The sequence below is a fragment of the Balaenoptera physalus genome (assembly GCF_965194825.1).
Source record: "Balaenoptera physalus genome assembly, chromosome: 4".
In the NCBI taxonomy this organism is placed as follows: Eukaryota; Metazoa; Chordata; class Mammalia; order Artiodactyla; family Balaenopteridae; genus Balaenoptera; species Balaenoptera physalus.
This window is the reverse complement of record NC_138891.1, coordinates 101,163,558-101,176,878: the sequence shown is the minus strand read 5'-3', so window position 1 is coordinate 101,176,878 and position 13,321 is coordinate 101,163,558. Positions and strand designations below refer to the sequence as shown.

Below are 13,321 nucleotides of genomic sequence, written 5' to 3'. Positions count from 1 at the left end.
AATAAACTTGTGTTCCTTTGTTCAAATACTTCTGTGTCCTTTAGTGTTAATATAAACTTCTTTAAACTGTCATGTAAGACTTTTGATAACCATTCCCCATTAACTACTTTATATCTCTCTTCTTTCCACTGTCTTCGTTTTATCCAATTTGGCTTCCTCTCCATATTTAGGAACTTGTGATACTCATTTTCATTTCCAGATCTTTTTTCTTTCATTCTTCATCTTATTCTACCTTTCCATAGAAAAAGTCCAGTTAAAATGCTGCATCTCTAGGCCAGTTTTAGCTACTCCACTTGACATTAATGTGTTTCTTCTTGAAACTCGAGGCATTTATTATCTGTACCATTCATGATGTATTTAATCACATAGTGTCTAATATTATCATATAACTTGAAGTGTATACTCATAACCTCTTCAGGGACTGGGTCTTATACAACCTGTACCCCCGACTTTTCTATTATATGCTAAGTGAGTAGTAACTGTAGTCAGTTATACACTTACCAGAGTTGCTCCACTTGAGAATAATCAAAGGTGATTGTACTTGAAAATGCAGTATCAGCTAAATGGTTTTTGCAATAGCACTGTTATTTTTATATTAATTCTCCTGTTTGTAAAGGTGAAAAAAGGAAAATTACATATACATTAAAATTAAAATGTTCAGTCAAACATGGAAGCTGACTATCGCAGGCTTCAAAATAAAAGCACATATTAAAATATAGGATTAATTTTCTAAATAGTGCTAAATATGCTATTTCTTTGAAAACGGATATAATAAAGTATTATGTTAATATCAGGTATCTTTTGCAAGTGTTCCTGCCGCTTTAAAGAAGCTGTATCAGAATACTTATAATTTAGTATTATTAACTGAATATTAAAATTTTGGTTTTATAAGTCAAAGAATATCAAATGCCACTGATTTAATCAGTTGTTTATTTAACACATATTTATTGAGCACCTAATATGTACTAAGCACTCTATTAGAGGATGAGAATTTTAACAGATATATTTTCTTCTCACAAGTACTCACACACTTTTGAATTGGTCATAGAATCATCAAACCACTGCAAAACAATCAAATACCTGCTATAATGGAGGCATGTGCAATATGCACTTGGAACAGAGAAGAGAGGCAAACAAATTGGTGTATGTTGATAATGCAATCAACAATAGCTCCTTTGACCTTAGTATCTAGAGAATGTCCCAGTTTAAGGAAATCTGATATGCAAATGTATAAAGTAGATTAATTAAGAGTTTGGAGTTGCATAAAGGAAGGTCTGCTAAGAATTGTTGCACTGTGTTTAAAATATTTATACATACATATACAAAAGATTTACACAAAAAGATGTATACAAATCTACTACACAAAATTTTGTAGGTACACAGCTTCTGATTACTGGGATTTATAGCTCTGTAATAGAAAATTGCCTGTGTGGTTCCTGGTTTTCCAATAGAAACACTTATTACGGGTTCATGAAATGCTATAACTGGTTTTACAGAAGAACTCCTGCTTGTCATGAAAATTGGATAATCCACACACCAGTTTACAGATGATCTGCCTGGGTGTAAATAGTCATTGGGAAATTCAGGCTCTGGCCAACAGCATTAATATATGGAATGGTTCTACATGTGTGGAACTAGATATGAGCCAGATCAAGAGGCCATATTCTGATCAGACACATCACATCTATAAAACCTGCACATCCTAGTTTCTGCTGATCACACAGCCATATAGAGCTGTTGCAAGCACTGCATTGGACGTTGTGAATCTTGAGTGTCTGCTGTTGCTGCATACAACATTTCACCCTTGAATGTGCTGCTGTGATCCATAAGCATCTGTCATATCCAAACCATGCTGGATCAATATAGGCACTCCACTTGCACTAGACAGAAGATGCTGTTTCATTGTAATTCAATTCAGTATGTACAGAACATTTCAGTGAAATGTAAACCAAGGTTTTGGTAAGTTATTTTAAACTATTAATAGAAAGGTGATAAATAAACTACTGTTTAGTACATCATTAGTTGTTATTCAACATACAAACATGGAAATAGAGGCAGAGATCAAGATCACAGAGTGGGAAGAACCTGAGCTCACCTACCCCCACAAACATCAAAACTACAACTATATATAGAGCAACTATTACCAAACCAGGTTCGTTTTGACTAGTGCACAGCAAGCCAAAATGCTGGGACAATGAGGTTTGCCCCAAAAAGAGTGTTTGTTCACAAGGCAGCCAAGTGAGGAGACGGGAGAACTGGTCTCAAATCCACCTTCCTGAAGGGAAGGGGCTCAGTTTATATGGGATAAAGAATAAAGAAGCGGAACTTCCCTGGTGGTCCAGTGGTTGGGACTTTGCCTTCCACAACAGGGGGTGTGGGTTCGATCCCTGGTCAGGAGCTAAGATCCCACATGCCTCACGACCAAAAAACCAAAACACCAAAACACAGACAGAAGCAATATTGTAACAAATTCAATAAAGACTTTAAAAAAAAAAGTCCACATTAAAAAAAAAAATCTTAAAAAAAAAAAGAATAAAGAAGCTAGGAAGTCTGAGGCATGGGGAGTGTGGGGAAAGGTGTTTGAAAAACAGTGTGATAATCACTATTCTGCGCAGGCATAGCTAAGCCACAGGCCTCTGCATATTCAAAAGAACACTCGTGCATGCCCAGTTGAAGGGTTGGTGGTCCTAACCAGTCTTAACCAGCTCAGGCTGAACTAGACACAGAGGACTCCAAGTTCCTGGAAAACTCAACAAAAAGAATAAAATACCTAGGAATAAATTTAACCAAGGAAGTGAAAGACTTTTACTCTGAAAACTAGAAGACATTGATGAAGAAAACTGAAGACCATACAAGTAAATGGTAAGATATGCCATGTTCGTGGATTGGAAAAATTAATATTCTTGAAATACCCATATCACCCAAAGCAATCTAGAGATTTAATGTAATTCTTATCAAAATACCCATGACATTTTTCAGAGCACTAGAACAAAGAATGCTGAAGTTTGTACGGAACTACAAAAGACTCCAAATAGCCAAAGCAGTCCGGAGAAAAAAAGAACAAAACTGGAGGTATTACCCACTCAGATTTCAGACTGTCTGACAAAGCTACAGTAGTCAAAACAGCATGGTACTACCAGAGAAACAGACCCATAGCTCAACGGAACAGAATAGAGAGCCCAGAAATAAACCCATGCACCTATAGTCATTTAATCTATGACAATGGAGGCAAGTATATACAATGGGGGAAAAGACAGTCTTTTCAATAAGTGATGTTGGGAAAACTGAATAGCTACATGTATAAGAATGAAATTAGAACATTTTCTCACACCATATACAAAATTAAACTCAAAATGGATTAAAGACCTGAATGTGATACTGAAGCCATAAAACTCCTAAAAGAAAACACATGCAGTATGCTCTTTGGCATTGGTCTAAGCAATATTTTTTTTTTTTGGATCTGTCTTCTCAGGCAAAAGAAACAAAAGCAAAAATAAACAAAGGGACGTAATCAAACTAGGAAGCTTTTTTTTTTCCTTTATCATCTTTATTGTAGTATAATTGCTTTACAATGGTGTTTTAGTTGCTGCTTTATAACAAAATGGATCAGCTATACATATACATATATCCCTATATCTCTTCCCTCTTGCATCTCCCTCCCTCCCACTCCCTCTATCCCACCCCTCTAGGTGGTCACAAAGCACCGAGCTGATCTCTCTGTGCTATGTGGCTGCTTCCTACTAGCTATCTATTTTACATGTTGTAGTGTATATATGTCCATGTCACTCTCTCACTTTGCGCCAGCTTACCCTTCCCCCTCCCCATGTCCTCAAGTCCATTCTCTAGTAGGTCTGCGTCTTTATTCCCGTCTTGCCCCTAGGTTCTTCATGACCTTTTTTTTTTTTTTTTTAAGATTCCATATATATGTGTTAGCATACAGTATTTGTTTTTCTCTTTCTGACTTCACTCTGTATGACAGACTCTAGGTCCATCCACCTCACTACAAATAACTCAATTTCGTTTCTTTTTATGGCTGAGTAATATTCCATTGTATATATGTGCCACATCTTCTTTATCCATTCATCTGTCGATGGACACATAGGTTGCTTCCATGTCCTGGCTATTGTAAATAGAGCTGCAATGAACATTGTGGTACATGACTCTTTTTGAATTATGGTTTTCTCAGGGTATATGCCCAGTAGTGGGATTGCTGGGTCGTATGGTAGTTCTATTTTTAGTTTTTTAAGGAACCTCCATACTGTTCTCCATAGGGGCTGTATCAATTTACATTCCCACCAACAGTGCAAGAGGGTTTGCTTTTCTCCACACCCTGTCCAACATTTATTGTTTGTAGATTTTTTGATGATGGCCATTCTGATTGGTGTGAGATGATATCTCATTGTAGTTTTGATTTGCATTTCTCTAATGATTAATGATGCTGAGCATTCTTTCATGTGTTGGCAATCTGTATATCTTCTTTGGAGAAATGTCTATTTAGGTCTTCTGCCCATTTTTGGATTGGGTTGTTTGGTTTTTTGATATTGAGCTGCATGAGCTGCTTGTAAATTTTGGAGATTAATCCTTTGTCAGTTGCTTCATTTGCAACTATTTTCTCCCATTCTGAGGGTTGTCTTTTCATCTTGTTTATGGTTTCCTTTGCTGTGCAAAAGCTTTTAAGTTTCATTAGGTCCCATTTATTTTTGTTTTTATTGCCATTTGTTTAGGAGGTGGGTCAAAAAGGATATTGCTCTGATTTATGTCATGGAGTGTTCTGCCTATGTTTTCCTCTAAGAGTTTGATAGTGTCTGGCTTTACATTTAGGTCTTTAATCCATTTTGAGTTTATTTTTGTGTATGGTGTTAGGGAGTGTTCTAATTTCATTCTTTTACATGTAGCTGTCCAGTTTTCCCAGCACCACTTATTGAAGAGGCTGTCTTTTCTCCATTGTATATTCTTGCCTCCTTTATCAAAGATAAGTTGACCATATGTGCGTGGGTTTATCTCTGGGCTTTCTATCCTGTTCCATTGATCTATATTTCTCTTTTTGTGCCAGTACCATACTGTCTTGATTACTGTAGCTTTGTAGTATGGTCTGAATTCAGGGAGCCTGATTCCTCCAACTCCATTTTTCTTTCTCAAGATTGCTTTGGCTATTTGGGGTCTTCTGTGTTTCCATACAAATTGTGAAATTTTTTGTTCTAGTTCTGTGAAAAATGCCAGTGGTAGTTTGATAGGGATTGCATTGAATCTGTAGATTGCTTTGGGTAGTATAATCATTTTCACAATGTCGATTCTTCCAATCCAAGAATATGGTATATCTCTCCATCTGTTTGTATCATATTTGATTTCTTTCATCAGTGTCTTATAGTTTTCTGCATACAGGTCTTCTGTCTCCTTAGGTAGGTTTATTCCTAGGTATTTTATTCTTTTTGTTGCAATGGTAAATGGTAGTGTTTTCTTAATTTCACTTTCAGATTTTTCATCATTAGTGTATAGGAATGCAAGAGATTTCTGTGCATTGATTTTGTATCCTGCTACTTTACCAAATTCATTGATTAGCTCTAGTAGTTTTCTGGTAACATCTTTAGGATTCTCTATGTATAGTATCATGTCATCTGCAAACGGTAGGATTGTATTGCTATAAACTTCCCTCTTGGAACTGCTTTTGCTGCATCCCATAGGTTTTGGGTCATCGTGTTTTCATTGTCATGTGTTTCTAGGTATTTTTTGATTTCCTCTTTGATTTCTTCAGTGATCTCTTGGTTATTAAGTAGTGTATTGCTTAGCCTCCATGTGTTTGTATTTTTTACAGATTTTTTCCTGTAATTGATATCTATTCTCATAGCGTTGTGGTCAGAAAAGATACTTGATATGACTTTTCTTAAATTTTCTTAAATTTACCAAGGCTTTATTTGTGACCCAAGATATGATCTATCCTGGAGAATGTTCCATGAGCAGTTGAGAAGAAAGTGTATTCTGTTGTTTTTGGATGGAATGTCCTATAAATATCAATTAAGTGCATCTTTTTTAATGTTTCATTTAAAGCTTGTGTTTCCTTATTTATTTTCATTTTGGATGATCTGTCCTTTGGTGAAAGTGGGGTGTTAAAGTCCCCTACTATGATTGTGTTACTGTCTATTTCCCCTTTTATGGCTATTAGTATTTGCCTTATGTATTGAGGTGTTCCTATGTTGGGTGCATAAATATTTACAATTGTTATATCTTCTTCTTGGATTGATCCCTTGATCATTATGTAGTTTCCTTCTTTGTCTCTTATAATAGTCTTGGTTTTAAAGTCTATTTTGTCTGATATGAGAATTGCTACTCCAGCTTTCTTTTCATTTCCATTTGCATGGACTATCTTTTTCTATCCCCTCACTTTCAGTCTGTATGTGTCCCTAGGTCTGAAGTGGGTCTCTTGTAGACAGCATATATATGGGTCTTGTTTTTGTATCCATTCAGCCAGTCTATGTCTTTTGGTTGGAGCATTTATTCCATTTACATTTATGGTAATTATCAATATGTATGTTCCTATTACCATTTTCTTAATTGTTTCGGGTTTGTTTTTGTAGGTCTTTTCCTCCTCTTGTGTTTCCTGCCTGGAGAAGTTCCTTTAGCATTTGTTGTAGAGCTGGTTTGGTGGTGCTGAATTCTCTTAGCTTTTGTGTGTCTGTAAAGCTTCTGATTTCTCCATCAAATCTGATTGAGATTCTTGCTGGGTAGAGTAATCTTGGTTGTAGGTTCTTCCCTTTCATCACTTTAAATATGTCCTGCCACTCCCTTCTGGCTTGCAGAGTTTCTGCTGAAAGATCAGCTGTTAGCCTTAAGGGGATTCCCTTGTATGTTATTTGTTGTCTTTCCCTTGCTGCTTTTAATATTTTTTCTTGGTATTTAATTTTTGATAATTTGATTAATATGTGTCTTGGTGTGTTTCTCTTTGGATTTATCCTGTATGGGACTCTCTGTGCTTCCAGGACTTGATTAACTATTTCCTTTCCCATATTAGGGAAGTTTTCAACTATAATCTCTTCAAATATTTTCTCAGTCCCTTTCTTTTTTCTCTTCTTCCTCTGGAACCCCTATAATTCGAATGTTGGTGCGTTTAATGTTGTCCTAGAGGTCTCTGAGACTGTCCTCAGTTCTTTTCATTCTTTTTTCTTTATTCTACTCTGCAGTAGTTATTTCCACTATTTTATCTTCCAGGTCACTTATCCATGCTTCTGCGTCAGCTATTCTGCTATTAAAACTAAGAAGCTTTTGTAAAATGAAGGAAACCATCAACAAAATAAAAAGACAACATACTAAATGAGAGAAGATATTTGCAAATATGTCTGTTAAGGGGTTAATATACAAAATATATAAAGAATGCATACTACTCAAAAACCCAGTTGAAAAATAGGCAGAGGACCTAAATAGACATTTTTCCAAAGAAGGCATACAGATGGCCAACAGGCACATGAAGAGATGCTCAACATCATTAATCATTAGGGAAATGCAAATCAAATCACAATGAGATATCAACTTACACCTGTGAGAATGGCTATTGTCAAAAAGACAAGAAATGACAAGTGTTGGCAAGGGTGTGGAGAACAGCAAACCCTAGTACATTGTTTGTGGAAATGTAAATTGGCATAGACACTATGGAATTCCTCAAAAATTAAAAATAGCACTACCATATGATCCAGCAATTCTAGTCCTGGGTATATATCTGAAGAAAATGTAAACATTAATTTGAAATGATATATGTACCCCAGTATTCATAGCAGCATTATTTATGATTGCCAAGATATGGAAGCAACCTAAGTGCCCATCCATAGGTGAGTGGATAAAGAAGATGTGGTCGATATATACTGGAATATTACTCAGCCATTAAAAAGAATGAAATTTTGCCATTTGCAACAACATGTATGGACCTTGAAAGTATTATGCTTAGTGAGAGAAGTCAGAGATTGAAAGACAAATATTGTATGTTTTCACTTATAGGTGGAATCTAAAAAATAAAACCAGTGAATGAATATAACAAAACAGAAACACACTTACAGATACAGAGAACAAACTAGTGGTTACCAGTTGGGGGAGGAAAGGGAGAACAGGAAAAGTAAGGGAAGGGGCTTAAGAGGTACAAAATTCTAGGTATAAAATAAATAAAATACAATGATGTAATGTACAGTACAGTCAATATGGCCAATATTTAGCTTTATATGGAGTATAATCTATAAAAATATCTAATCACCGTGTTGTAAACCTGAAACTAATATGTCTTAAGTGAACTATACTTTGATTAAAAACTTTACAAACATTAATTGCAATATTGATTACAAAGTAAAATTCAAAATATCATTATGAAATTCATGCGCTACAGTTTAACTGTAAAATGGAGGACTACATATGGTGAAAATACATTGGAAATATCCATTCACAGTTCAGCCAATGATGTAAATAATCAAGTTTGTATGGAAAATAGGAAGTGATAATTATCTGAGTTCTTACTTAAGGTGTAGTAGATTCAATGAAAAAGTTTAGAAATTTAATGTCATGTTATAGTAGTCTATCTTTAGAATTTTTAAAAAAACAGATGATAAATATTTTGAAGATCTGCTTTGCTAAGCTTTATTCTGTAATATTCACACATAATTTCAACTAATAAGTATATTAAGTATGTATATATATAATCCATACAACTTATGTTTGAGCCTCTGCTCTGTCTATAGTATTGTCTCAGTGCAATGCCATATACAGAAACCTTACTTCTAAGTAATTTACAATGTAGTTGAAAAGACATGCCTCTTTATATCAGATTAGAAATAACAAGTGTCAAAATGAGGGATTCAGATGGTAATTTCAATGGTAGTTTACAGAGGAGGAGAAAAATATGCATAAGTATTGCTGGGAATAAAAAATATGTATATATAATATATATTTGTATGTGCATGTTTGTATATATACATTTATATTCATATAACGATAGGTATTGTCCCAAACAAAGTATGGGCTAAAGAATCAGAAACCTGTCTTCAAATCCTCGCTTGCTCATCTATCATCTCTGTGACCTGGAGCAATTGTTAGAACTTTTGTCTCTTCATTTGTCCAATGAAAATATTAATATCTACATCACTGAATTTTTGTAAGAGTTAAATATAATAATGTTTGCAAAACACCAATTTGTAGTGGACAATAAATTGTGATTATGTATCAATTATCACTTATATCCATATCCTTAGTAACTCTATAAAAAGAAAATGTGTGTTCTTGTTAGTAAAAATTTTATAGTGTATAGTTTAATAATTTTTCCATTAGTTTTTTGCACTATTCAGCTACAAAAATACCACAAATACATGACAGCAGGACATTCACAATTGTCAGATTCAAGAATGGATTGTAAGTTTGTTGCTAAGCCAGCAGAAGATATGGTTGTCAAACTTTACTGAGGTGTCAGAGTATATGAGACTTTGAGCAGTGATGAGTGAGTTTGGTCAAAATGTTGAAATCATGCACACAAGCCATTTTTTTTATTAATCAGTCATCAGTTTTATACACATCACTTTATACATGTCAATCCCAATCGCCCAATTCAGCACACCATCATCCCCAACCCACCGCAGTTTTCCCCCCTTGGTGTCCATACGTTTGTTCTCTATATCTGTGTCTCAACTTCTGCCCTGCAACCCGGTTCATTTGTACCATTTTTCTAGGTTCCACATACATGCATTAGTATACGATATTTGTTTTTCTCTTTCTGACTTACTTCACTCTGTATGACAGTCTCTAGATCCATCCACGTCTCAACAAATGACTCAATTTCGTTCCTTTTTATGGCTGAGTAATATTCCATTGTATATATGTACCACCTCTTCTTTATCCATTCGTCTGTCGATGGGCATTTAGGTTGCTTCCATGACCTGGCTATTGTAAATAGTGCTGCAATGAATATTCGGGTGCATGTGTCTTTTTGAATTACGGTTTTCTCTGGGTATATGCCCAGTAGTTGGATTGCTGGGTCATATGGTAATTCTATTTTTAGTTTTTTAAGGAACCTCCATATTGTTCTCCATAGTGGCTGTATCAATTTACATTCCCACCAACAGTGCAAGAGGGTTCCCTTTTCTCCACACCCTCTCCAGCATTTGTTGTTTGTAGATTTTCTGATGATGCCCATTCTAACTGGTGTGAGGTGATACCTCATTGTAGTTTTGATTTGCATTTCTCTAATAATTAGTGATGTTGAGCATCTTTTCATGTGCTTTGTGGCCATCTGTATGTCTTCTTTGGAGAAATGTCTATTTAGGTCTTCTGCCCATTTTTGGATTGGGGTGTTTATTTCTTTAATAATGAGCTGAATGAGCTGTTTATATATTTTGGAGATTAATCCTTTGTCCGTTGATTCGTTTGCAAATATTTTCTCCCATTCTGAGGGTTGTCTTTTTGTCTTGTTTATGTTTTCCTTTACTGTGCAAAAGCTTTGAAGTTTCATTAGGTCCCATTTGTTTATTTTTGTTTTTATTTCCATTACTCTAGGAGGTTGATCAAAAAAGATCTTGCTGTGATTTATGTCAAAGAGTGTTCTTCCTATGTTTTCCTCTAAGAGTTTTATAGTGTTCAGTCTTACATTTAGGTCTCGAATCCATTTTGACTTTATTTTTGTGTATGGTGTTAGGGAGTATTCTAACTTCATTCTTTTACATGTAGCTGTCCAGATTTCCCAGCACCACTTACTGAAGAGACTGTCTTTTCTCCATTGTCTATCTTTGCCTCCTTTGTCATAGATTAGTTGACCATAGGTGCGTGGGTTTATCTCTGGGCTTTCTATCTTGTTCCATTGATCTATGTTTCTGTTTTTGTGCCAGTACCATATTGTCTTGATTACTGTAGCTTTGTAGTATAGTCTGAAGTCAGGGAGTCTGATTCCTCCAGCTCCGTTTATTTCCCTCAAGACTGCTTTGGCTACTCAGGGTCTTTTGTGTCTCCATACAAATTTTAAGATGATTTGTTCTAGTTCTATAAAAAATGTCATTGGTAATTTGATAGGGATTGCATTGAATCTGTAGATTGCTTTGGGTAGTATAGTCATTTTCACAATATTGATTCTTCCAATCCAAGAACATGGTATATCTCTCCATCTGTTAGTATCATCTTTAATTTCTTTCATCAGTGTCTTATCATTTTCTGCATACAGGTCTTTTGTCTCCCTAGGTAAGTTTATTCCTAGGTATTTTATTCTTTTTGTTGCAATGGTAAATGGGAGTGTTTCCATAATTTCTCTTTCAGATTTTTCATCATTAGTATATAGGAATGCAAGAGATTTCTGTGCATTGATTTTGTATCCTGCAACTTTACCAAATTCATTAATTAGCTCTAGCAGTTTTCTGGTGGCAGTTTTAGGATTCTCTATGTATAGTATCATGTCATCTGCAAACAGTGACAGTTTTCCTTCTTCTTTTCCAATTCGTATTCCTTTTATTTCTTTTTCTTCTCTGATTGCCGTGGCTAGGACTTCCAGAACTATGTTGAATAATAGTGATGAGAGTGTACATCCTTGTCTCATTCCTGATCTTAGAGGAAATGCTTTCAGGTTTTCACCATTGAGAATGATGTTTGCTGCGGGTTTGTCATGTATGGCCTTTATTATGTTGAGGTAGGTTCCCTCTATGCCCACTTTCTGGAGAGTTTTTATCATAAATCGGTGTTGAATTTTGTCAAAAGCTTTTTCTGCATCTATTGAGATGATCATATGGTTTTTATTCTTCATTTTGTTAATATGGTGTATCACATTGATTAATTTGCATATATTGAAGAAGCCTTGCATCCCTGGGATAAATCCCACTTGATCGTGGTGTATGATCCTTTTAATGTGTTGTTGGTTTCTGTTTGCTAGTATTTTGTTGAGGATTTTTGCATCTATATTCATCAGTGATGTTGGTCTGTAATTTTCTTTTTTTGTAGTGTCTTTGTCTGGTTTTGGTATCAGGGTGACGGTGGCCTCATAGAATGAGTTTGGGAGTGTTCCTTCCTCCACAATTTTTTGGAAGAGTTTGAGAAGGATGGGTGTTAGCTCTTCTCTAAATGTTTGATAGAATTCACCTGTGAAGCCATCTGGTCCTGGACTTTTGTTTGTTGGAAGATTTTTAATCACACTTTAAATTCAGTACTTGTGATTCATCTATTCATACTTTCTGTTTCTTCCTGGCTCAGTCTTGGAAGGTTTTACCTTTCTAAGAATTTGTGATTTTCTTATAGGTTGTTCATTTTATTGGCATATAGTTGCCCGTAGTATTCTCATAATTTTTGTATTTCTGTGGTGTCTGTTGTAACTTCTCCTCTTTTATTTCCAATTTTATTTCCTCTTTTATGATGAGTCTATTCTTCAATTCTACATTGGAAGATAAAATGTCTTGCTTACTTTTTCCATAAAATGAGGGGATATATATACATAAAGCATTTTTTATGAAGTAAATGTTGTGGAATACATTTTTATTTCTAATGGTCTGAATAAAATTATATTTATTTTGCTTCTTACACAAAAGAAGTTTCTAAGAGAACAAGAAACCATCAGTTAAAGCTATCTCTGTCAATTAAATCCCACAAAAGAGTATTTTTCATTACAACAGTTATTTATAATCCAAATACCATCACCAATTGTCCTTTAAAAGTTGTGGTTCAATCCTTCACTGCTCTAGATAACAAAGTAGGCATGCTGTTCCAAATACAATGGGTACCTAACTTACTCTATGATGAGTCAGATGTTGTGCAAAGCACTTTCTCTACAGTTTTTTAGTAAAGTGATCACTTTACATGTATTAATTAATTAAATCCTCACAACGAGCTCTCAGTTAGGTGCCCCATTTTACAGATGAGAAAAATAATGCACAGAAAAATAAGTTGCCTGAAGTGACAGGGTTAGTAAAATACAGAAGCAGAACTCAAAGCTGTGTAATCTAGTTCCAAAGGCCATATCCTTTGTAGCTAATTTTTGTAAGAATAACTAAAAAACTGTATAGTAAGTGCTTTGCACAACATCTGACTCATTCCGAATGCTCAATAGTTATAAATGGTTTTGCTGTAGGTGTTATTACTAATACATAGTACAGTGAATCAAGGGGTGTTTTCTCTTTGGCAATGGTTTTACTTATTCGGGAAAGTAAAATTACTCAGACTTAAGGAATATGCAAAAAAGGAATAATGAAAGACAAAGTTGGAAACTGTCATTACTGGATGTCTAGAAAAAATAGTGAAATAGGAATAAGAATCTCTGATGAGGGACTAAAAAGTTAAATAGCATCTCATTTCAAAGTACCTGAAAATATGATAGACTCAACAAGCACAC

The 13,321-nt window shown here is 34.9% G+C and overlaps 1 protein-coding gene and 1 long non-coding RNA gene across 2 annotated transcripts in view; one reads left to right on the top strand and one right to left on the bottom strand.

The window, feature by feature from the left end:
* LOC309660153 overlaps positions 1 to 13,321 on the bottom strand; it is a 639,313-nt gene that overhangs the window by 951 nt on the left and 625,041 nt on the right. The gene's annotated exons all lie outside the window — the stretch shown is intronic.
* Positions 1 to 13,321, top strand: part of EPHA6 (EPH receptor A6) — an 870,129-nt gene that overhangs the window by 335,541 nt on the left and 521,267 nt on the right. The window lies entirely within an intron of this gene.